The sequence below is a fragment of the Mus caroli genome, unplaced genomic scaffold (genome assembly GCF_978045245.1).
Source record: "Mus caroli unplaced genomic scaffold, Mus_caroli_1 scaffold_4, whole genome shotgun sequence".
NCBI classification, from domain to species: Eukaryota; Metazoa; Chordata; class Mammalia; order Rodentia; family Muridae; genus Mus; species Mus caroli.
The window spans coordinates 36283288-36309041 of NW_028227259.1; the positions used below are offsets into that span (position 1 = coordinate 36283288).

At 45.1% G+C, this 25754-nt stretch overlaps 1 protein-coding gene across 6 annotated transcripts in view; it reads left to right on the top strand.

Annotated features, from left to right (window-relative positions):
* Positions 1-19353: 19353 nt before the first annotated feature.
* Positions 19354-25754, top strand: part of Nsd2 (nuclear receptor binding SET domain protein 2) — a 75557-nt gene continuing 69156 nt past the window's right edge. The window contains exons 1-3 of one of the 6 annotated variants that reach the window (XM_021163008.3): positions 19355-19508; positions 20292-20361; positions 23319-23436. The gene's annotated coding sequence lies outside the window, so the exon portion shown is untranslated. Of the gene's footprint in view, positions 19509-20291; positions 20362-23318; positions 23437-25754 lie in introns of all 6 variants that reach the window. The other 5 variants (XM_021163010.2, XM_021163007.3, XM_085836617.1 and 2 more) reach the window with 5 other exon arrangements.

Consider the following 25754-nt stretch of genomic DNA (forward strand, 5'->3'; position numbering starts at 1 on the left):
CTGCCTAAGGCATCATCTATTTGGTTAAAATAGTAAGCCTATGGCCTATAGCAATAGGCAGAATAGTAAGGTGGAAGTTTGGCAAAGAGAGAGGAACTCTGGGAAAAAGAGGAGTACCTGAAATTTGTCACCCAGACTCGGAGGAAGTCAGATGTATGAAACTGTGATGAGGTAACAAACCAGCCATTTTGCAGAACTTAAATTAGTATAATGGGGTAACTGAGTTATGAGCAAGTGGTAGGCAATCCTACCATAATGCCAAAAGCACTGTAAATAAATATAAGCCTCGGTGTCATTATTCTGACATCGGGGTGGGCATAGAAAGGCCCACATGTTGACATCCAAAAGACAGCTCAGAATTCTAGTCAGACAAAAGATTCAGGTATTAGAAAATGTACCAGGTGGAAGGTGGTTTTCCAGTGAACAAGCAGCAGAGAAGGAACAGAAGACAGAGAAGACCTCTAGAGGCCTAATGCTTGGCTTCTTTAAGAAACCCCTGGTGAGAGAAAAGTTAGCTATTCTATTGGAGTCTCAGGGCAAAGTAGTAACAGCTTCTCCCAAGTGCTGTATAGCTCCAGAGAAGGGTTGGAGCATGTGCTTGAGAGATCCAGATGGCCAGGGTACCAGGGCACTGGAGCCAGGCCACATGATGCACGAGAGTACTTAAACTGCAAGCTTGGGGTGGGAGTGGGTGCATAAGGTGCAGCAGTTGGCCAACGCTGACTGCACTTTGAGGGAGACTGTGCCTCTGTCCAAATCTGGGACAGCAGAGTGGCTGAAGTCAATTTGTGCTACTCCAGCAAGAAGGGCTAGACAGAGCCAAGTGTGCAAAGCCAGAGCCAGTGCCGTGTGCTAGCTGAGCCACAAAAAACCCTGCATATGCACAGAAGGCAGCATTTTGGAGAAGCTTGTCAGGGTAGAAGGCATGCCAGGAAAGGTATACAGTGAAACCAAAACCAAAACCAACAAACAAGCAGTAAGCACATGGCAATAAGCACAAGGCAGGAACCGAAGTCAGATCACAGATGAACCGCTGATCAAATGTAGTAACCAGCAATCCCCAAAACTGAGCGTCTAAGCTTAGGTATAGAGATAAATATCAAGTTTGGAAGTGGTAAGAGAAATAAAATAAAGTCTCCAATGAAAGGAGCAAGAAAGAGAAATAAGTCTCAGAAGGATGTGGGGAAAAGAGAAACAAAACAAAGCCACCAAAGGAAGGAGAAAGAAAAATAAGTAAAAATGTTCCATAAATGTGCATAATAAAGTAGTCTCCATATAAAGGAGAAACTTAGAGATAGTAGAAAAGAGAATATTTTTCATGTTAAAAAAATGGGAAACACTGGCTCAGCAGTTAAGAGCACTGACTGCTCTTTCAGAGGTCTTGAGTTCAATTCTCAGCAACCACATGGTGGCTCACAACCATCTGTAATGGGACTGATGCCCTCTTCTGGCATGTAGGTATACATGCAGATAAAGCACTCATACATAAAATAAGTAAATAAATAAATCTTGTTTTGTTTAAAAAAGGGAAACACTGAGATGGCACTAGAACCCTATATAATTTTTGTATGATTATCAGCATACAAATAATTATATTTTAAATAATGATTGCAATTTTATATATCCTTTTTATGAGAGATCATAATAAAACAGACCTAGGGAAGGAAAAGACTAAGCAACTAAATGCTAGATTGGAAGCAATAAAAAATGTTGTGGTCTAGGGATTGATCCACAAACCACACAAACACTGATTTCAGTCAGTCAGACAGGGATGGTTTATTCAACACACACCTTAATATTCATCAGTCAGGACCATATCTCAGAATTTGGGGGCTGAGGCATACATAGTATTTAACATCTTTTTTTTTTTGTCACCTTATAAAGGGAAAATAAAAACCTACAAAACCCACAATGAACTCATGTAGGTCCAGGAAATGCTGTCTGGTGGTCAGCTCTGACTCAAGATATTTTAGACATAACAGTTCATATTGACCCTTAACTTGATGGGTCCTATGGAAGCCTTTGTGGAGTTCCTTAATATTAACAAATCTCAGCATATGCAGAACATAATGGGGATGTGGTTAGCATGACACTGCTCTGAGTCAAATTATTTTTCTGTCAATGACTGGTAGGCATATTCCAGCAATAATATGAAACAGCTGGCAGACATGGAACAAAATGGCTACAGCTATGCTGTGTGTGTGCATATGTGTGTGTGTGTGTGTGTGTGTGTCCACAACAGAAAAAATATTGGAAAATTCTCTGATTCAGAATAAAGTATCTCCAGAGGAATCCAATCTAAAGCCTACAGTGTCACCTTATGATGAGATTGTGCAGATTGGCAGCCTATTAAATTCCTAGTTAAAGAAACTTATGCTGAGTTAAGAATACAGATTCTGTTTAAGGATGCCACCTCAGAACAATGCCACACAATAAGTTATATGTTTTATTCTATAGAGTTTGGAAAATTACAATATGTACTTATGTTGATACATCATACTATGGATACATACCCAAAATTCCATTGGGCTTCTGCCTTGAGTTCTAAAAAGGTTGACTCTGAGATTTCACATTTATTACAGGTGGTGATAGCTATCTTGGAGATGCCTTTGCAGATTAAAGCTTATGATACTCCAACTTACGTAGCTATTAAAATACAAGTTTTTAGACAGAATGCCATAAAACCTGTTACAGATACATCTTACAATCTTATAGGTCAAACAATTGAAAAAAGACCTAATTACACGTTGAAAGAGTTGTTCATTGAATAGGAGAGGGATATGGGATCTCCCAAAGATAGAGTAAATAATGCTTTAATTGACTTTGAATTTGTAAAAATGTCAGAGACAGGTAGCACAGCTGCTAAAAAGAAACAGTGGATTTTAGAAAGACCTGCTGAATTAGATGAACAAAAAAATGGGATACCTTCAGAATGGAAGGCATGAAGTGTGTTGTGTTGAGGGAAAGGTTTTGTCTTTGTTTCAGCAGAAGATGAAAAGCTATGGATTTCTTCAAAATTGATAAAGATCAGATTTGACTGGGGAGGGGGTTACCTCTTGACAATCCTGGCTGTTGACATGAAGAAAGAAACCAAAAACAACAACAGGACAGGTAACATGAATGCTGACCCCTGTTCATGGGAATAGCTCTGAGGCTGGCTAAGACATGAAAATATCTCTCCATAGCCAACAGATCTTGTTGGCTACAGAGTCCTCAGGACTTATCATGCCATCATTTCATATAGCATGGGACCTGACTTATAAAGAAAGATGCCTTCCATGTTCAAACAAAGAGCAGAGAATCATCTTTAGCTGAATTGTGCATACCACACATTCCATACATATGTTAATGCAAAAATGTGTCTTGTAACCAGATGGGATTTTCCATGCCTGCCCTTCCTCCTGAATAATGACATGGAGATCTCTGCTAGGCTTGGTCCCAACTATCTTGTAATTCAATTATCCAATCTATAATAATCTAGGTTCTGCCACATAGTTGGTTACCTCTCATCAGTTTCATCTGTCTGACTTCCTCCATGTCTCAGAGATGAATCTCTGACTTCTTCCCAGAGTCCTCTCTGTCTGGAAGTCCTGCCTTACTATTCTGCCTTTTGTTATAGGCCGTAAGATTTTTTTTTTTTAAACCAACAAGAAGTGCTTTAGGCAGGCGAGGAAGAAACATATTTTCATACAGTGTATTTTCATCCTCTGGGGGCTGGAGATGGCTCAGTGGTTAAGTGCTCTGACTGCTCTTCCAGAGAACTTGTGTTCAATTTCCAGCACCCACACAGCAGCTCACAACTGTCTGTAACTCCAAGATCTGATACCTCACATAATACAGAATACGATCAGGTAAAACACCAATGCATATAAAATAAGACAAGGGGGCTGGTGAGATGGCTCAGTGGGTAAGAGCACCCGACTGCTCTTCCGAAGGTCCAGAGTTCAAATCCCAGCAACCACATGGTGGCTCACAACCATCCGCAACGAGATCTGGCACCCTCTTCTGGGGTGTCTGAAGACAGCTACAGTGTACTTACATATAATAAATAAATAAATCTTTAAAAAAAAAATAAAATAAGACAAAATTAAGTTAAATTAAAAAAAAATCCTGGGGCTGGTGAGATGGCTCAGTGGGTAAGAGCACCCGACTGCTCTTCTGAAGGTCCAGAGTTCGAATCCCAGCAACCACATGGTGGCTCACAACCATCCGTAACGAGATCTGACTCCCTCTTCTGGTGTGTCTGAAGAGAGCTACAGTGTACTTACATATAATAAATTAATTAATTAATTAAAAAAATCCTGACATCTCCCCCTCTTAGTCCAATAAAAGCTCTTTCTTCAATATCAATAAACTATATATAATAAAAAACAATTATGAAAACTACCAAGTAAGAATTACATTCACAGCTGGGCAGCGGTGGCGCAGGCCTTTAATCCCAGCACTTGGGAGGCAGAGGCAGGAGGATTTCTGAGTTTGAGGCCAGCCTGGTCTACAGAGTGAGCTCCAGGAGAGCCAGGGCTACACAGAGAAACCCTGTCTCGAAAAAACAAACAAAAACAAACAAACAAAAAAGAATTACATTCACAATGTACAGTCCATATATATTTGGCAATTCTAAGGTTGCCAAATATATCTTCTTAGACCTTAAATTATTTTTTTTAAAGATTTATTTATTTATTATATGTGAGTACACTGTAGATGTCTTAAGACATACCAGAAGAGGGTGTCAGATCTCGTTACGGATGGTTGTGAGCCACCATGTGGTTGCTGGGATTTGAACTCCGGACCTTTGGAAGAGCAGTTGGGTGCTCTTACCCACTGAGCCATCTCACCAGCCCCCAAATTATTTTTCTTAAACTATAAACAACTTAAGCTCAATTGTGAGACTCTAGCAGTCTGATGATGGAGAGCAAGGTGCTAGGAACATTCATTTTTCACTAATAGAAAATGAATAGAAATGGCCTTCCTTGTAGGTGATATTTGCTACTTTGTGGGTTCTTCCTTTTCCACCTTTTATCTCCCTATTTTCAACCCTTATTCCTAGATAGGAGAAAAAGAAGGATAGAGGGGAGAAACCTCTGAATCTAATTTCTTTCTTTTTGTTTCTTCTTTGAGCACAACTATTAACAAACGACAACCAACCTGCCTAAACAACACCCCGCCCCCTGCCTCGCTTCTTGGGTCCCTAGCATTTATATACCCTCTGAAAAGTTCTCAGGATTCCAAACGTCATACAATCACAAAAACTATCTGCAGCTGGCAATACCACACCTCTGCTAGAGCATGAGGCAAATCACTGTCAGCTGCTGAGGACAGTCTGTAGCAACCCCATACCCTCCTACTAAATCAAAAAACACTCTCTTATATGTCTGTGTTAAAAAAAAAAAAAAAAGCCCAAATTCCCAAACTGCCACTTTACTCTGTCATCAGAAGTGCTGGGATTACTGGAGTAGGATACCAAAACTACAAAAGGGGAAACAAACAAAAACAAAAAAATCCTCTTTAACCTTCGTAACTTTGGGCTTTTCCACCTGGCCTCTTTTGTTTCTAGAAATGACGACTCTTGAGACTTAAGTGTATTTATGAATAAATGCTTAGGGCGTAAGTTTGGTTCTCTGACTAGCTCATAACATGATTATCCCACTTATTCTAGTGAATGTCCTGCCATGTGGACGGTTACCTGGTCCTAAGTTTCATGCATCAGTCTTCCTCTGTGTCCAGGCAAGTCACCTAGCTCCTGACTCAAACCCAGAATTCCTCTCTTTCTCTGCCAGATGTCCCACCTTCTAACCTTGCCTCAGCTCATTGGCCAATCAGCATTTTATTGAGAGGTGAATGCTTTTACACACTGCAGGGTAGATTACCTCTACAAACTTTTTTTTTTTTTTTTCCGAGACAGGATTTCTTTGTGTAGCCCTGGCTGTCCTAGAACTCCCTCTGTAGACCAGGCTGGCCTCGAACACAGAAATCCACCTGTCTCTGCTTTCCAAGTGCTGGGATTAAAGGTGTGTGCCACCACTGCCCGGCTCTACAAACTTTTTAAAAAAATATTTATTTATTTATTATTATATATGTAAGTACATTGTAGCTGTCTTCAGACACACCAGAAGAAGGCATCAGATAGATGGTCGTGAGCCACCATGTGGTTGCTGGGATTTGAACCAGGACCTCCGGAAGAGCAGTCAGTGGTCTTAACCACTGAGCCATCTCTCCAGCCCTAAAACTTTTTTGATTCTGTTTTGTAGAGCTTTCTTTCCTCCTCTCTATACTTCCCCAAAGCTATAACCATCCTGTGTTTATATTGGTGGACAAACTGGGCAGGATATCCCAACAACATAGAAAGAAAGGTATTTAGGGAGGGGTATAGCTGGGGAGGGCTTGGAGATCACATTGGAGGACTTTGCAGGGTTAGGGGCTGCCATCCCTATAAATGGTATGAAACAGGTAGAGGTGGATTTGCCTAAAGGCATTTGACAGGAAATGTGGGTAGAGGCACAGTGAAATAGAGGGTGTATGCACAGCTAGAAGAAAGATTAGCTGGGGAAAATATTAATTTTGGTTTTTGAGATGGTCTCAGGTAGCTAATTGAGGCAGTCCTTCCTGATCTTCCTGTCTTAGCCTCCTGGGTATTGGGATCTTGGGCATGTATTATCCACATGTGGTAAACAACTTTAAAATGTCCTTAACCTCTATATGCATACCATGCCGCTCCCGTATGCCTATGTTCACATGCAAGCAGTGTGTACATACACACACTCACACACACTAAACAAACAAATGTAGCCAGGCTTGGCAGCACACATTTTTAATCACAATACTCAGAAGGCAAAGAGGCAGGCAGGTCTGTGAGTTCAAAGCTAGCCTGGTCTACTTAAAGAGTTCTAGGACAGCTACAAAGTGAGACTTTTTCCCCCCAAGGCAAGGTTTCTCTGTGTAGTCCTGGCTGTCCTGGAACTTTCTCTGTAGACGAGGGAGGAAAGGGCTTATTGGGTTTATACGTCAACATTATAGTTCATCACTGAAGGAAGCCAGGACAGGAACTCAAACAGGGCAGGTACCTGGAGGCAGGAGCTGATCCAGAGGTCATTGAGGGATCCTGCTTACTGGCTTTCTCTCTATGCTTGCTCAGTCGGCTTTCCTATAGAACCCAGGACCATCATCAGCCTAGGGATGGTACCACCCACAATCAGCTAAGCCCTCCCCCATCAACCACTAAGAAAATACAGATGGGAGGGGGGGTTCCTTTTTTTTTTTTCAAGACAGGGTTTCTCTGTGTAGCCCTGGCTGTAGTCCTGGAACTCACTCTGTAGACCAGGCTGGCCTTGAACTCAGAAATCCACCTGCCTCTGCCTCCCGAGTGCTGGGATTAAAAGCGTGCGCCACCACTGCCCGGCTGGGAGCAGGGTTCTTGTTAATTTTTAAAATTTTATATAACATTTATGGGTGCTCTATCTACATGTACACTTGCTTGCCAAAAGAGGATATCAGAAGTCATTATAGATGGTTGTGAGCCACCATGTGGTTGCTGGGAATTGAACTCAGCTCCACTGAAAGAGCAGACAGTGCTCTTAACCACTGAGTCATCTCTCTAGCCCATGGTTTTTGTTTGTTTTTTTTTTTTTTTAGACAAGGTTTCTTGGTGTAGTCCTGGCTGTCCTGGAACTCACTTTGTAGACCAGGCTGGCCTTGAACTCTGAGATCCTCCTGCTTCTGCCCCTGGAGCACTGGGATTAAGATGTGCACCTAACAAGTAAAGGCACTGACATGAAACCTAACAAGTTGAATTTGATCCCCGTGACCCACATGGTGGAATGAGAGCAGTGACTCCACAAGTTATTCTCTGGCTTCCATAATGCATTATGGAATGTGCATACAAAGACAGACACACATTAAAAAAAAAAAGCAACAAGATGTCTTAGTCAGGGTTTCTATTCCTGCAGAAAACATGACCAAGAAGCAAATTGAGGAAGAAAGGGTTTATTCAGCTTACACTCAAGCAAGCCAGTAAGTAACATCCTTCCATGGCTTCTGCATCAGCTCCTGCTTCCTGACCTAATTGATTTCCAGTCCTGACTTCCTTTGGTGATGAACAGCAATGTGGCAAGTGTAAGCTGAATAAACCATTTCCTTCCCAAACTGCTTCTTGGTCATGATGTTTGTGCAGGAATAGAAACTCCAACTAAGATAAATTGGTATCAGCATAGAGGGGTATTCGTGTGACAACCTGACCATGTTTTGGGGAGGACTGTGGAAGGACTTTGGAACTTTGGGCTAGAAGAGCCATTGGGTGTTAAGAGCTCTGTCAGATGTTGTGTAGGAGCTTGGAAGATAATGTTGAGAACAGTGCAAACGATGGAGGCCTGGCTTGTGAAATTTCAGAGGGAAGATTAAGAACTCTTATCAGGGATGTTGCTATTTTGATTGAGAATATTCTGTGGTTTTGGTTAGCTGGGGCTGAAGAATCAGCTGTGATTAACAAGATACCAGAACTACTAAAGCGAAAACTTTGCATTACTGGGACTATTGATGCTGGTTAGTGGGAACTAAGAAATTAGCGGTGATTAAGAAGAGACCAGCATCATTGAGGCGAAATATTCTGGGAAATGTTTTCTGAGAGCACAAAAAGCTGTGTTCCAGAGATAGCCAAGGCTGTACCTCGTGCTGCAGCAGAACTTGGTAATGTGTAAGAGTCACCCAGATGGTACTGGTTTTGAAGGCATGAAGGGGTCATGAAGATCAGCTGAGGTTCGGCACTCTGAGAGGCCAGCGAAGGCCATTGGTGAAGGTGCAGTCTCAGTTGCAACTGATGGCTCAGGATTGAAGGGATCATGCAAAGGAGTTGAGGCTTGGTACCATGAAGAGAGCCTATGAGAGGCTGTTGGTGAAGCCTAGTTGCAGTGTTTTGGAAATGCCAGTACCATGAGATCACCACCAAGAACAGCAGCAGCAGTGGAGTACAGGCCGCTGGAGCCTAGAGGGCAAGGTATCTGCTACAAAGGGCAGAGCTGGAGAAGTGACCCAAGCCCATGGAGGAGCCCAGAAGATCGTGAGTGGATCCCAGACTTTGGACAGTTAAGAGTTTGATTTTGCTTTTGATTGTGACTGTGCCCTGCTATCTTTCCCTCTTGAAGAAAGAAAGTATTTCAGTGGAGCCCACAGTTAAGAGACATTGAATTGTAAAAAGACTTTGAATTTTAAAAGAGATTAGAGATTTTAAAGGGATTAAAATTTTAATATGTAAAAATTTGTAGAGACTGTGGGACTTCAAAAGTTATTTAAAACTTGGGAATGAATAAATGAGTAAGGGTTGAGACTTAATAGTGATGTGTTGGTGTGTCAAGTTGACAAGGGGTCAATTGTACCGGCTGTTTTGTGTGTCAACTTGACACAGAGAAAGGAGTCTTCCTTGAGGAAATGCCTTTCTCTTTGAGATCCAGCTGTTAGGCACTTTCTCAATTAGTGATCAAGGGTGGGTGGTGCCTTCCCTGGGCTGGTAGTCCCCGGTTCTAATAAGAAATCAAGCTGAGTTAGCCGGTTAGCAACCCAGTAAGTAACATCCCTCCATGGCCTCTGTATCAGTTCCTGCTTCCTGACCTGCTTGAGTTCCAGGCCTGACTTCCTTTGGTGATGAACAGCAATAAATGGAAGTGTAAGCTGAATAAACCCTTTCCTCCCCAACTTGCTTCTTGGTCATGATGTTTTGTGCAGGAAAAAAACCTTGACTAAAACACAAGACTTCAGAATGTTTACCTATTAAAAATATCTTATGTATATGCATGTTTTGATCATGCATATGTGTGTACCACTTACATACTTTGTGCCCACAGAACTAGTAGAGGGCATTAGATCCCCTGGAAACAGAGTTCAGAATGGTTGTGCGTGGCCATGGGGTGCTGGGAACCAAACCCAGTTCTCTGTGAGAGTAGCAAGTATTCTTAATCACTAAATCACCTCTATAGCCTTAATTTATGTATTCCCCGGACAGGTTCTTGTGTGGCCAAGGCAGCCCTCAAACTTACAAGCTTTCTGCTTCAGCTCCGCAGGTATAGTGATACCAGGCTTGCAGCCACAATGTCTAGCTTCAGGCCTGGTTTTACTGCTTTGTATTGTTTTCTTATTAAGACCTTATTTCCTCTTTCTTTTGTATGCTTAGGGATTTGGTTATGTTCTTGTTTTGTGAAGGACACAGACAACTCCGAGAAGTGCTGATTTCCATCCTTAGAGGGCAGCTCAGTTGCCACAGTGAAGTGCCTTAAACTAAAGTTGGGTTGATACGCTCTGTCAGATCATCTCTGTGGAAAGTCTAAGACATTTCATAAGCCTTACTTTCTGAGAGTCATCTACAAACTGTCTCTCTTGTGGATCTTGTCAGAACTCATTTTTGATCTGTGCTGGGTATTTCAGGTAGGCTCAAGGATACTCCCCTCTAGGTATGCACATCCACAATGGGAGGGCTGCCATGTTTAGCCAGTAAGATTTTTTTTTTTTTTTTGAAATGATAAGGCTAGATCTCAGGTTTTTACCTTTATTTCTTTTAGATTCCTACCCACACTCTACATAGCCTTGGCTGACCTGGAATCATTCTATATTCCAGGATAGCCTCAACGTCATGACTGCCACTGTCTAGTCCTAGGATTAAGGGCATGTGCCACCACACCGGATTACTCCTTTTTTCTTTTAAGGTTTTTCTTTTTCTTTTTAAAGATTTATTTTTATATACATGAGTGCTCTATCTGCACATACTCCTGCATGCCAGAAGAGGGCATCAGTCAACATTACAGATGGTTGTGAGCCATCATATGGTTGTTGGGAATTGAACTTGGGACCTCTGGAAGAGCAACCGGTACTTTTAACCACTGAGCCATCTCTCCAGCCACCTCTTAACGTTTTTCAAACAAGGTTTCTCTGTCTAACAGCTGTGGCTGTCCTGGAATTCTCTTGAACTTACAGAGTTCCACATGTCTCTGCCTCCTGAGTGCTAGGACTAAAGGTGTACACTAACCTGCCAGGCTTACTACTCAGATTGTGACCAAGGAAACTACAAGTCATATCGTTGTTTACTGTAGTGTCAAAACAGTAAGTTCTGGGATAATGTGATAAATAGCAATGGGCAACTAAGACTATGTGAATCTAAACAGTATTTTGCTCCAAGAAGCTATACCATTACTTGGGAAAGGATTTTGGTTTCAGCCAAATTTAAGGACATTAATGATGCTTGAGCAAAGTCTTTCTAGCCTGTTAGGATCTCAATATGTGCAACCTATTTCTCAGCTGAGGACAGGGCTAGCTTCAGTTCCTCTCCGCACTGTCCCTTTCTTTCTGTGCCCTCTGTGGATTCCAGCTGCCCTTTAGCTTAGCAATGTTCTCCTCACCATCTTTTTTTCTTTTCCTGGTGGTACTGGGGATTAAATCTAGGCCTTCATGCATAAAAGACAAGCACCTTACCACTGTGCACAACTGCAGCCCAATTCAGAAATGTCTCAGTTGCTTTCGGTGCTGAGAATCAGTGTTGGGGCTCTTTCCCACTCAAGGCCTCACTCATGCTAGGCAAGCTCTCTCCTGCTGAGCTATATTCTGCAGTGGAAACTTAAGGGTTCTTTGGAATGTTGTGTTGGATGGTGTATTGCTGGGGCAAACATGGAGTGTTTTCCTGAAGTGTACACAGGTGAAAGCTGAAAGACTAAGACAGGCTTATGAAGGAATGTTTAGCTGAAGCAGACACAGGAGAAAGGATGTTCTGCTAAAGCAAGCATGTGAAAGGATACGTGATGGAATCTTTGCCAACAATAGGCATGTATTTGTCTGCCTTACATTACATAGTTGAGCTGCATTTGTCAGGACTCCAAGGAGAAACTTACCAAAAAATCTTCTAATGGTATGCTGTGGCTTGCTGCAGTTTCTTGCACCTTCTTTGGACTCAGGTTGATTGGCAGTGATGTCAGCTCAGACAGATGCATGTGCTGAGACAAGACACATGGAGGACACATGATGTTTGGAATATGACTTGATGGACTGTGACGGAGGCTGAGCTAGGATGGCTTATAGAGCTAGCTGTGCAATGCTTGTGGCTCTTGAGTCTTTGTTGATCTTCGCTTCTCTGAGAGAGGCACAGCTGAGAACTTCTGGTGTTCCTACTGGTCCCTTCTGCTGACTAGAGCCGAAGGTGAGGCCTGTCTCTGTAAGGTAGTGCCACTGCTGTTGCAAACCTGACTCTACTGAACTGGACTGCTGCTGTATCAATGAAGTGTTTGTGAGTGGACTGAGCTGCCGCTGTTGACCTGCGAACTGAACTGCCAATTTCCAGACAACACAGATGGGAGTTGCTTCAAAGAACCTTTCTAAGCAGGTCCACTTCCTCTTTATCCTTTCTTTCCCACTACCTCTGGTGAGTGGTGGGCTAAAAAGGAGGTTAAAGTGTTTATGAATCACCTTTTAAAATAGATTTAAAAAATTAAGTTACAATTTTCTTAGCCCTTGCCTTCACTTCAGAGAGAGCACAGCTCCCTGAATGGACTTGGTCTTTCTGCTCCAAGTGGCTGGGAAAGTAAGGCTCACTCATAGAGTTAGTTCCTTGTTCTGGGCATGGCAGCTACATGGTTCCCACCTAAAAGCGTGCCACTGCTGGTCCAGGACAGGCTTCTGTGACAGCCAACATCAAAGAACTGGTCAGAGGCTGACCAGGAATTATTGATTCTCCTTCCTCTATCTCCCAAGGTCTAGGATATAGGCAGATGCCAACCCACCCAGCTCTTAAGGGTACAAAGATAAGTGATGCTAAAACAGATATACTCTGAGTCAAGTTTGGTATTTAGTAAACAGTAACAGGCCAAATCAATCTAATTTTTTTCTGGGTGCTGGAGATGAAATCCAGGGCTTTACATGTGAGGCCAATGGTTTACCCCTGAGATGCACCAGCCCTGGTCTTTGGGTTTTGAGAAAGGTACTCTAGAGTACAGCATGTTGTCATTACCAGAAAAACAGGTGAAGGAACTCTATTATTACCTTCAAAACTTTTCAGTAAATCTAAAATTAAAAAAGCTCCTGTGGGGGCTGTCCCTGACTCTGTTGCTCGCCTATGCATCCCATTTCCCTAACTAGGCCATCTTTTTTGGCCTCAGTGGGTAAGGATGTGCCTAGTTCTGCAGTGACTTGATGTGCTGAGGTGGGGTGGGGTGATACCTAGGGGCACCTCCCATTCTCAGAGGTGAAGGGGAGGGGGCAGGGCAGGAGCTATATGAGAGGGGACTGGGAGGGGAAGAGGGGCTTACATGGGGATATAAGTTGAATAAATAAATTAATGGAAAACATGGATGCTCCTGGGCCAGCAAGATGGCGCCGTGGATACAGTGTCCGCTGCTTAAGACTAATGACCTAAATTCTGTCTAGGGAACTCACAGTTTACAGAGAACTGACTTCTACAAGATGTCCTTTGACCACCATATGAATTCTGTGACATGTGTGCACACTCTTACATACACATGCTAAATAAATATAATTTTTATATTATTATTATTATTATTATTTTGAGGCAGGTCTCTCTCTATATTCCTGGCTGTCCTGGAACTCAGTATGTAGACCATGCTGGCCTTGAACTCATGAAGATTCTCCATCTTTATTGTTGTTGTTTTGAGATAATGTTTCTCTGTGTAGCCTTGGCTGTCCTATAACCCAGTCACTCTGTAGACTATGAACTCACAGTGAACTGTCTACCTTTGTCTCCTGAGGGCTGGGATTAAAGGCATATACCACCACTGCCTGGCTAGTTGATTATTTTTAATTATGTTTATGTGTGTCTCTATACCTTGAAGGCAGAGGTGTTAGGTTCTCCAGTAATTGTGAGGCAGTAGTTGTGAGCTAGCTGCCTGACATGGGTGTTGGGAACTGAACTTAGGTCCTCAGCAAGAGTAATGTGACTTAGCCACTGTACCATCTCTCCATCCCCATAACACATTTAGGAGAAGAAAGCTGGGTGGTGGTGATGCTTAGTCTTTAATCCCGGCACTTGAGGAACTGAGGCAGGTGGATCTCTGAATTCCAGTCTAACCTGGTCTACAGAATAAGTTCCAGACCAGCCAAGGCTTCCTAGTGAGACCCTGTCTTAAAAGCCAAACCAAGGGCCAAGAGATAGATCAATGGGTAAAGGTACCTGAGCACCAGAGTTCCTGGGACCCAAATAGAAGGGATGATTGCCTCCTTCTACTTGTCCTCTAACCTCCTCAGGCTTGCCATAGTGTACATGTACACACACGCACACTCGCACTGAATATAATGTAATAAAATATAAAACACAACAAAAATGAAACCAAGCAAACAAAAGCAACACAGAGTGTTGGTCTACAGAGTGAGTTCCAGGACAGCCAAGGCTACAGAGAAAAACCCTGTCTCAAAACAAACAAACAAACAAAAAAAGAAGTGCTATTTTTTAGCATTGAACTCCATTTCTTTTTTATTTAATTAATTTATTTATTTTATGTAAGTACACTGTAGCTGTTTTCAGACACCCCAGAAGAGGGCGTCTGATTTAGTTACAGATGGTTGTGAGCCACCATATGGTTGCTGGGATTTGAACTCAGGACCTCTAGAAGAGCAGTCAGTGCTCTTAACTACTGAGCCATCTCACCAGCCCTGAACTCCATTTCTTAAGCAAAAGCAGACTGAGTGGGCAGTGCTAGTCCCAGGCCCTGCTCTGATTTGATCCTTGAGCTTGTGGCAATTCTGTGGACAGAGCAGGGGAGCTAGTAGGCCCAGGCTCTCTTCTTTGAAGTAATCCAACACTGCAAAATCAAACAGTGAGTGGGCCTCAGGGAATGCCCACACACAGTTTGACCTGAAAGAACTGTTCTTCACTCTCTCAAAGGGTGTGGCCAGGTGATGGGTGGAGCAGACCATAAATGGTAATGCCTGAAACCGGTGGAACCCCTGTGGTGGGACCTTGTAGGAGACTGATTCATTAGCATGGCCAGAGCTGTTCCCTTAAGGTCCCCACTTATCCTTAAGTTGTTCTTGTGGCCTGGTGGGTGTCCTCACATCTCATAGGCCGTTCTCCATTATTCCTTAACCAAACTGAGGAAGTGTGCTGGTTGGCCTGTCTGTGCCCTGTACTGTTCAGGCCACGTGCTTGAGAAAGGTGAGCATACTTTGTGTGTCTGGGATGGCACACACCAGACCCTTCTTCTAGTAAGAACAGGCAGGTAAGGGTTAGAGCTTGCAGGGTGTGGCCCTTATCTGTCACCCTTTCCTCTGGGGCCTAGAGAAATAATACTGATTATGGCCACAACACTACAGAGTCCCAACATCCTGACTAAGCATGGGTTTGAATTGTGTAATTGTGTTCCTTCAAAGGTATTTTCAATAATTAACCAGGGAACCTGTCATTGTGACCTTACTTGGAAATTAAGGCCCTGGCAGATGTAGGCTACTGTAGTCATCAGAAGAAAAATCAGAATCAGGGATAGACAGACTAGAAAAGGCCACATGAAAACACAAGCAGAGGTCATGATGTTCACAGGAGCTGCAGATTGTAGGTAACCATCAGGTAGCTGGGAAGCGGCAGGAAAGCCCGACCCAGGTTCTGGAGCTCCATCCTTACAACTGTAAACCACTAACTTTCAATTGTGCAGTGTCTAAGAAACCAACAATGAGGAAACCAGCTGTCTAAATCCAAAGGTAAAACTACCTGAGGATGAACACCTAGAGCTGGGATCCAGCTAAGTCTAGAAGGGTATCACGGAAGACTTTGGGGACAGGCCTGCTGGGCTTATCTGTGATCTCAGCACTGGAATGTGTGAGCGCTAGAAGCCAGCCTAGGCTACATAGTGAGACTGCCTTCAAACAAAACAAGTGAGCAAATGAAAAGGAAGGAGGACTGCACAGGACTGGAGTTTGATTTCCAGCACCCACATGATGGTTCTCGACCATCGTAACTATTTCTACACCTCTTCTGACTTCTGCAGGTGCCAGGCACGCACATGGCACAATTACATGCAGGCAGGCAAAGCAGTCATATGTGTAAAATTAAAAAATAAAAATAAACAGCGAGAGAGATGGCTGAGTGGTTAAGGTCGTATACAGCTCTTACAGAAGACCTCAGTTGAGTTCTCTGCGCCCACAACAGGTGGCTGAGAACAGCCCATGACTCCAGCTTCAGATGCCAGAACCTCCGGCCTCCTCTGGCACCTGCACTCTTATGTAGATACCCATACACGTGCACATAAAATATTTTTTTTTTCTCAAGACAGAATTTTTCTATGTTGACAGCCTTGGGTCTCCTAGAACAAGCACTGAAGACCAGGCTGGCCTTAAACTCACAGAAACTTGCTTGTCCCTGTTTCCCAAATGTTGGGGTTGAAGGCATGCACCGCTATAACCGGTTAATAATAAATCTTTTTTTTTTTAAATTAGAACAAAAAGTAGTCTCTCACCTAAGAGTTGGAAGAAGGTGTAGTTTTTCTGAATGACACCCAGTGGATGTCGGCTGTCTCAAGAGCTCTAATGGGTTGGGTTATCACCCTAGGGAGCGTCCTTGGTGAAAGATGGGTCTATAGCTGTTCTGGGCTGGTGGTTTGTACCTGGAAGTAACAACTGGACCCCAGTGACAGATACCTTAGGCCTCTGAGTCAGGACTTGTGAGAAGAGGGCTCTTAACCACATCTCTGTCCTGTGTAGTTTTTATCTGATAGGGACCCTAGGTAAATAGAAAAGCCTTGCAGTGCTGCCCGAGAATCCAAGATCATTCCTAGGGAATTCCAGTGGCCTTTGCCTGGCTGGGACCTCAGCTGGAGGCCTGAGGAAATCACTCTTCAGTTTAGAAAGCAGAGTGACCAGTTCTGGGGCGCTTGGGAGTAGGAGGTCCTTCAGTGCTTCTGTCTTGGTTCTGGGCCTTTCCCCAAGCCCCTCTTTGGAGACCGGGGCCACCTAGGGCATGGGAGGAGGGGCAGCCCAAGCTGCATTTCCACCTGGAAGCCCTCTTTATTTGGCCTGGGACAGAGAAAGACTGGGGTCAGAGTGCACACATCTCCATGGAAACAGCAATGAGCCTGGCCCCTAGGGGACCCTAGGCATAGTAGGGGGTCTCAGGGTTTTTTTTTTTTTTTTTGACGAAGGGGCCTGGGCCTATCTTTGGCAGCAGCTTTTACAAAGTTCGATGAGGCCTGGAGAAGCAGGCAGACAAGTGGACTTGAGTCAGGGACACATGGAGCAGCAAGAGAGAGGTCTGAACTTTTCAGGACTCCAGGCTCCAGGTAGGAAAATACAGCTCGAATGTGGAGTCTTTAGAGAAGGGACAAGCCTTGGAGAGACCAAAGAGAAGTTAGCTGTGCTGTTGCTGTTCCACTCAGGGTCCACATGGGATTTGAGTCCCGCCAAATTCTCTCTAAGAGAGTATCTCCTCTGATAGTCTCAGAACTCCGAGACTGCCAGTGCATCTAAACAGTGACCTATAGACTGAAAATCTTGACTTGGACGGTCTGGGAGCCTGGTGTGAGAAGTATGCAAACCTTGGTGGATGAATTGTTTTCTCCTCAGGATTCTACCTATGGAGTCCCATCCAGGCCCCTTTTCTGCCTGGGAGCACTAGTACTACTAGTCAGAAGCCCCTGGGTGAGGCTGTGTAGATTTACGGAAGTGGGCTTATGAAAGCTTAGAGAGAACAGGAAGAGAACAGCGCCAAATACCATCCAGGAAAATTCAAATACATGCTCCCTACAGAACTGCAGGGTTTTTTGGAAAACAGATCTGGCATCAAGTAAGCTACATGGTATCTCACACATGCTGCAGGGATCTGAAAGGTGCTGGGGAGTGAATAAGGCAGTGGGCCTAGTGAGACAGAGAGGAGACTTATTCCCCACTGTGAGAGGAGTTTGTTCCAGGAGCACGTGGTAAGTAAGCACTGGCTAAGTATCTCAGTGTAACACACATCCTGCCTGACTCACCATAGTGTGTGGATGGAAAGTATTCTGGAGCCAGTGTGCCTTCGGCTGGCCAGATAGTATCAAGCAGTTGAGTCTGCTCCAGCTCATCTCTGCAATCCTGCCCCCAGGCCTTTCCTGGACTTAAGAGTCTCAGGGTTTCAGGCCTTCATGGACAATGCCTGGGCTTGAAGGTTTTTTTCTCACCCCTTTCGATCCAAAGCACTAGACTAGGAACATTCCGAGGATGAGGGGCGGAGGTCTGTGGGCTGTGAAAAGTTAAGTGTCCTTAGTAATACAGCAAAGGGATGAGGCTGAGTCCTAGGTCAGCACCCAGAGTTGGAGTCTGGACACCACTGAACCCGACAACAGTAAGCAGTGGCAGGCAGAGCGCTGACAGCAGGGAGCAGTGGGCAACAAGCAGCCAGTGGTCGGAAAGGGAGCCTGTCTCAGTCCTATGCTCCGATGCTTCTGGGGGCTGTCCTCGGGGGGCTGAGAACACTCTGCGGCTGGCTTAATCTAGAAAACTCCAGGAGATAAAGCCCAGACTTCTGGCCTCCTGAAAGGTTAGAGACTTAACTCGCAAAGAGCAACTCGGACCTCCCAGGACCACCGCCCTTCTCCCGTCTCTAATCACACTTCTCCGACTCTGCGCCACGCGCACGCGCTTTCGCAAAGCACGCAAGCTACCCCCGACTCGCTGGGGCTGCGTTCTGATCCGCCTTAGCAGCTAGCGCATCTCCGGAGACTCTGCCTCCCGACGCCTTCCCAGGACACCAAGCGGTTCATCTTTGACAAGTGATTCTCCTGGGCTGTTGACAGCCCGCCCGGCCGGGCGTCTCAGAACCTGGAGCGCCCGGCGAACCCTCTCAGTGACGCGCGCCCCGCCCGCAGACGACTCCGAGCCGCCGTGTCCAGCTGTCCACGCAGGGAGGCGAGCAGGCTCCGGCGCGCCACGAGCTGCTCCCGCCAGCCGCGGCGCTCGAGGCCGGGACGCTGGGCGGGGCCGCGGCCTCCCGCGCTCTTCTTCTGCCCGAGGCCGTGTGCCCGCGTCCGCGCCCACGCCGGGCTCCGGGGCCGCGCGCGGCGATTGGGCGGCGGGCGTGACGTCACCGCGCCGTGGCTCGCCGCGGTTGCGGAGCTGGCCGCCGCCCGCGCGCCGCTCGAGCAGCGGGAGCGGGAGCGGGAGGCGAGCGGAGCGGGCACGCGCCGAGCTCCCCAACACCCGCGCTCGGGATCACTGCCTACCCCGCGCGCCCTGTCGCCCGTCGCCTGCCGCTCTCCGCGCGCGGCCCCGGCGCGGATTTGAAAAGCCCGGTCCGCGGGCGACTTGAGGCGGCAGCCAATCAGCAAAGCGCACTTTTCCCGCGGCTTCTGGGGGCGGCGGCGGCCCCGGCGGCGGCGGCGGCGGGCGGGAGGCGCGGGGGCGGGGTCGGCGCCGCGCGCGGAGAGCCTCGGCCTGGCCGCGCTGCGCCCGCCGCTGCCGCCGCCGCCGCCCCCTCCTGCCTCCCTGCCCTCCGCGGCCTCGCGTCCGCTGTCGCCGCCGCCGCCGTCGCCGGACAGCCGCTGCCGGACAGCAGCCGGAGGATGCGTTGCAGCGTAGGTCACTGGGGCCGCCGGCCAACCGCCGCGGGAACTAACCGCTGGCTGGGGAAGGGAGGCCGGGCTGGGAGGCCGGGAGATCGAGGCCCGAGGGCTGAGGGGGCGGCTTGAGGGGCTGAGGGCCGGGCGCCGGGGACAGGCCGGAGGAGGACGCGCGGCCTGAGGCGAGGGTGGAGGATCGGGAGGCTGGGAAGACGCGGCCTGAAGCGCCGGTCGGACGCGCACGGCCGGCGACGGCTAACGGGGCGGCGGGCGCGCGGCCATGTTGGGCCCGCTGGCCGGGGTTGCACCTGTGCCCGGCCGGCGGGCGGCCGCCTTTGTTCCCGCGGCGCCCGGCGGGCCGAGCAAGTCTTTGTGCGGCGCAGGGCGCGGGGCCGGGTGGCACGGTGGGAGGGGCGGCCGGGTGGACCGAGGGGCGCTTTTTGTGTGCGGAAGCGTCCGGCGTTGACACTTGGGACGCCGGCCGTTGGTCAGCGCGGCGCCGCGGTCGCCGGCCCTTGCCGGGCCTCGCAGGTGGAGACGAGGCAGGCTGGACCCGCGGACCCGCCCGGGGCTGTGGCCGCGCCTCATAGGGCGCGCTCCCTCGCTTGGGATGCAGCTCTCAGCCTAGAAGGCGCAGGGCGCGGCGAGCCGGACCGTGACGACGGTCCAAGGCTGGCTACTGCCTTGCTTTTAAATCTCGGCATTTAAAAGATGTTCGGTTTGAGTTTTGGTGAGAAGAAAATGGATGAGGTTGTTGCATAGGACCCGTTGCAACATTGAGCTTTTCTTCCTTCTCAGCTCAGGACGTGGTTTGACATTGACGACGAAACGGTATGAAATCGGATGGTCTGACGGGAATCATTTTCAGGTAGATAATTGGAGGGGTGTGTATTTTATAACGGACCCCGTAAAGAGACCAGCGGGAGTTCAGAATTAGGTTAGAGAAGTTCCTAAGTACTGCCAGACTTTGAAGGCCTTGACTTTTAAAGGCATTGACTTAATTCTAAGATCGTGCGTGGATGTTAATTCTATTTTATGTATTTGAAATAAGATAACACTATAGAAAGTAAGTTAGGAAGCATCTCACTTAGGAAGCTGAGACTTTTTTAACTGGCATATTTTCCATGTTTTAACTTCTGGTACTTAAGTCGATGGTATACATACACACACAACACATAACACATACGCACACATACACACACAGATACAGAAAGTAGCATGGAGAGAGCAGGTTCTGTAAACACAGCTCTTTCTGTGTGTTCTCCCATTCCCCAGCACCCTGAGTTCAAATCATAACTGTTGGCTAGAGATGAAGAGGATTCACACTTTGTACATTCGCTTACTTTGAGTCATTTCCTTTTCTTTCCTTCCATTTTCTTCTCTGCCCAGCAGCCTTCATTTTTGGTTTGATGGCTCAAAGTGTGTGGACTTAATATTTGCTTGTCAATTTCTGTAAGCTTTTGTGAATGACTCTTACATATTCAGAACAAAAATCCTCCCCTTTTGACCTCTGATTCTAAGAGTCAGCATATAGTGAATTTTAAAAAAAGTAATGGACAATTCTCATGTGTTCACAGATGTGATATATTCGTTGTAATGTTATAAACTGGCATAACTTGAAGTTTGTAGGGACAAAGAGAAAAACAGTAGACTATAAGTGAGGTTACTAGGTTATTTTTGTGCAACCACGCTATACAGGGCTGTTAAGCCACTGCCTGCAGAAATGTGAGGAACCAAAAGAAGACTTAAGTCAGAACTGCAGAGTGAGTCAGGCATTAGAGACCCTGTGGGTTCCTTAAGGAAGGAGTCTAGCTTTTCATCTATTCAGACATCCTTCCAAGAAGTACTCAGGCTTTAAAAAGGTTTACTCACATGGCAGAATGGGAACTAATTAGTTACTTCCTTTTTTTACAGTTTTGACAATTCAGTGTAAAACATGAATGTAGATGGAATTAGACTAAGATGTGCTGGTGAGAAGATAGGAAATGCTAGTTAAAGTGTCCAATATGGGCTGTAGGGATTGAGTTTCCTTACCAAGTAATAGCACATGTAAAAAAAAAATTGTGCTAAAATGAGCTGATGAATATAATTTGAATTTATTATGCTTTTTAATTCCTTCAAATAACTTTTTTGAGTGAGTGCTTTAATTAATGATAATTGAAAACATTATTATTTTTTTTTTTTTTTGAGACAGGGTCTTGGTAAGTCACTATGGCTGCCTAGAACTTACTGCATAGACTAGGATGGCCTTGAACTTTGAACAGTCCTCATAGTACTGAAATTTGAAGCATGAAGGGCTATGCCCAGGTATTGTGTGTATCTGTTAAAGACGGAGTCCTGGACCTTGAGCATTAGGCAGTTGAGAACCTGCCTAAATGTCTTTAGTCTGATGAAGTCTTTATGTTTACATATTCCAATATTGTGTTTTATTTTCTGGCAAATTGCTCAAAGACTATAGAATACATACAATTTAATATAAGTATTTTAGTCTCCTGGCTGCACTCTTTTTCAGTATAATCAGAGTATCTCTCTCCCCAAATTTGTGGTGATCTATCTTCACTCCAGAAGGAGTTGTTGTTGGGTCTGGGCCACTGATTATTCTACATCGCAAGCATACAGCTTTGTAATGGCTTTTTCACCTTTTGGGTAAATTCTTGAACGCGGTACTCTGCTAGTTTTGGGCACCCTGGTTTTTGCTTTTTACTTTTTCACATCAGAAGTTCAGTTAATTACTATTAAGTGGTCATGGTTTAGGATAAGCAACCCATTTACTCTTAGCATATGACCTGTTAGCCTCTCTTTAAGCCACGTTGGAAGAGAAAAGTTCCAGGAAGCTGAATATGAAAGAGAGTTGAGCTGAGGTCCCCCTTTAAGTACATCTTAGCTTGAGCTTTAGTCTGGAAACCAAGTCCTGTGGTTCCTGCCTGTTTTGGAAGGCTCTTGTAGGCATGATTTTACTTCTTATGGCTTTCCTTTCTCTGATCTCTCCTAGCTGTGATAAAAAAACATATGTATGTGGTAGCTGAGGGGTCAGTTTGCTAGTTTTTGCTGATGCTAAATGGAGATAGTTTTTGAAACATTGCAAGTATGCAAGTGCAACAAATAAGGAGGAGCAAGAGTTTATTGTTTCTCGTTGATTTCTCTGTATCACTAGGCTAGGCAAAATGAATTTAAGGTATAAAAGCAAAAGGAATCACTTATGCACTAGATTACTCCCATGTTTACAAACTATCAGTATGGTTTATTAGTTTCTCTAAGAATGGTTATTTATACTGAACATTGTGGGAAAAAAAGATTTTGATGTTAGACCCAGGAGATCTAACATCCTCTTTTGGTCTCACTTTCATTCTCTTTCTCTCTCTCTCTCACACACACACACACCTCATCTAAATAAAGTAATGAATTAATCTTAAATTTTTAAAAATTAGGATTTATGTGAGTGTTTGTGCACGCGCATGCATGCCAGTGCCCAGTGAGGCCAGGAGAGCATCTGCCCCTCTGGAGCTGGAGTTAGAGGTGATTATGAACCTCTCAACATGGGCTTTGTGAATCAAACTCAGGTCTACTTGAAGAGCAGCAGGCCCTCTTAACCACTATGTAATTTCTTTGGTTCCCCCATCTGTCTTTTATTTATTTTTCTGTCTGTGTGCACGAGGTCAGTAAACAGTTTTCACGACTTCTTTCACTCTGGGGTCTAGGGTTTGAATTCAGAGCACCAGGCTTGCACTTTTACTTGCTTAGGCATCTTGTCAGCCCATCTTACCTTCTTTTGTCCATGCTTCCCCTTGAGCCTTTGCGTGGTTAATTTTTATTACTCTTTCCCAGCTTATACATGCTCTGCCGTGTGTGCATGGACTCACTCTTCCTTCAGTTACGTCTTAACTTGAGCCTCATACGGGAAGCCTATATTTTGGAAGCAACCTGTTTTGGAAGGCTCTTGTAGGTAAGATTTCAGTATTTGTGACTTCCCTCATCTTTTCCTGGTCTCTATTACTATCTATTTTAGCTATACCTCTTGTTTGCTCTAAACACTAGTCCCACTGTGCCTTAGACCACTGGAATACTGTTTGTTCTGTCTGTAGTATTCTCCAAGTGTCTGTGTGACTTGATTTTTATCCTCTCAGAGGTTTTTACCCATTTTACTAGTTTAAAATATTCCCTTGATCCTGTGTATGGTGTGGCTTATTCCTTTAATCCCAGCACTCAGGAGGCAGGAGTAGGATCTCTTGAGTTCCTTGAGGATCTCTTGATTTCAAGACCAGCCAGGGCTATTTATTTAGTAAGTTCTAGATCAGCCAGGCCTATATGGTGAGAAGACCCTGTCTCAAAAAACAAACACACTTGTCTGGCATTTCATTCAGTCTTAGCATTTTCTCCATAGCTCATGTGTTTTGCTTGTCCTTGCTGTCTCCATCGATATCTGTGTAGGTGGGGATTTAGTTTTCATCCTCAGTAACTAAAATGATATCTGAAGACTGGCAGATATGCACTGGTGATTTGAATGAACCATCATTCAGTGCTCGTATGATGATGATGAAGTGATGTTGATGAAGGAGGTTGTGTGAACATACTTGAGAAAGAGGAGAGCCAAGGACTGGTGGGAGAGGTCAGTGAGGAGGCCTCCAGATCAGGACTAGAATAGAGTACTAGATATGATAAGAGGTGGGGATAGGAAGAAAGGACAGATGCCAGAGGAAGAACTGATGTGTATGTTTTTAAGTTACATTTTTTTTTTTTTTTTTTTGGTTTTTTGAGACAAGGTTTCTCTGTGTAGCCCTGGCTGTCCTGGAACTCACTTTGTAGACCAGGCTGGCCTCGAACTCAGAAATCCGCTTGCCTCTGCCTCCCGAGTGCTGGGGTTAAAGGCGTGCGCTACCACACTCAGCTTTTTTTTTTTTTTTTTTTAAAGTTACATTTACTTATTTGTGTGTGTGCATGTATGTGCTCATGCCTAGACTCATGCCATGGTATGCACGTGGATGTTAGAGGACAGTTAGCAGGAATTCTCCAGAGTTCTCTTTGTCTGCTGTGTGGGCTGTTGGAATCAGACTCAGGTTGTCAGGTGGCAAGCATCATTACCTGCTGAGCTGTCATTTGGACCCCTGATGTGGTTTTTACAGGCTGGAAAGATAAGGAGGAGAGGGGCACAGATATTATGGTAATTACCGTATGAAAGTTGGTTAATACTGGCCCCATTTTTACCTTGTAAACCAGAGGGAAGAAGGGCCTAGTTTGTGACCTACCTTTGTTCTCTTTGAAAGGAGGCTTTGATGTCTTTGTTTTGCAAAGTACCCTCTATCTATCCTGGTGTTCCTTGCTACTCAGTAGAATCTCTAGGTCTAGAGGATCCCTGTCTTCCTGTTCTGTCCTCTAGTCAATCTTTTGTTGTCCCAAGATTATATGTCCCACCTCACTTAAGATAATCATGGTTTATTTCTGGAGTTTGAGTGTGGTTTAAATTTTTTTATTGTTGTTTATTTGTTTTGTTAGATTTTATTTTATGTTTATGGGTGTTCCCTGTGCATGTTTGTAAGTGCATTATGTGTGTGCCCAGAGGGGATTGTTAGATCTCTGGGACTGGAGTTAGATTGTGAGCCCCATGTTGGTGCTTAAAACTGAACCTAGATCTCTGGAAGACCAGCAAGTTTCTAACTGCTGAGCCATCTCTTCAGTCTCCTGTGGTGGTTTTTGATGGTTCAGCTCTTGTCTCTGGGAAGCTTGCTTTCACTGGTGTTGCATATCTGGAACAAAAGCCCAGATACACCAACCGTACTTGTGCCAGATTTGTCATGGTATTGTGTAGGGCCTCCAGCACATTGCCCAGGTTTTCATATCGTCCTCGTTGGCTTTTCAAAGGGAGGATCCTGAGTGGTACCTTGGTATCTTTACTACCTAGGTGTAGAAGAGACTTAGTTAACAAATGGAGTCAGATTTGGGGTATTATTTGATACTTTCCTAAGAATGTCTATTTCACAGGATTGTGTGGGTTTAGATTTTATTTTTCAATTAGAAATAGGTTTGTATTGCTTCCTTTTTAAAGATTAGAGGTTAGAGTTGGTGTAGAGTTTCGCTCTATACAGCTTAGAAAGTTGTGTGTGTGTGAGACATGTGGCTTGTGGTTGGTATGTAGGGATAAGTGTACAACTTTCAGGAGTCAGTCAGTTCTCTTACCATGTGGATCTTGGCCCTTCTACACAATTTTTGAGTTGCAAATTATTATTTTTTTCTTTTTTTCTGTTTGAAACAGTTTATCTGTGTAGT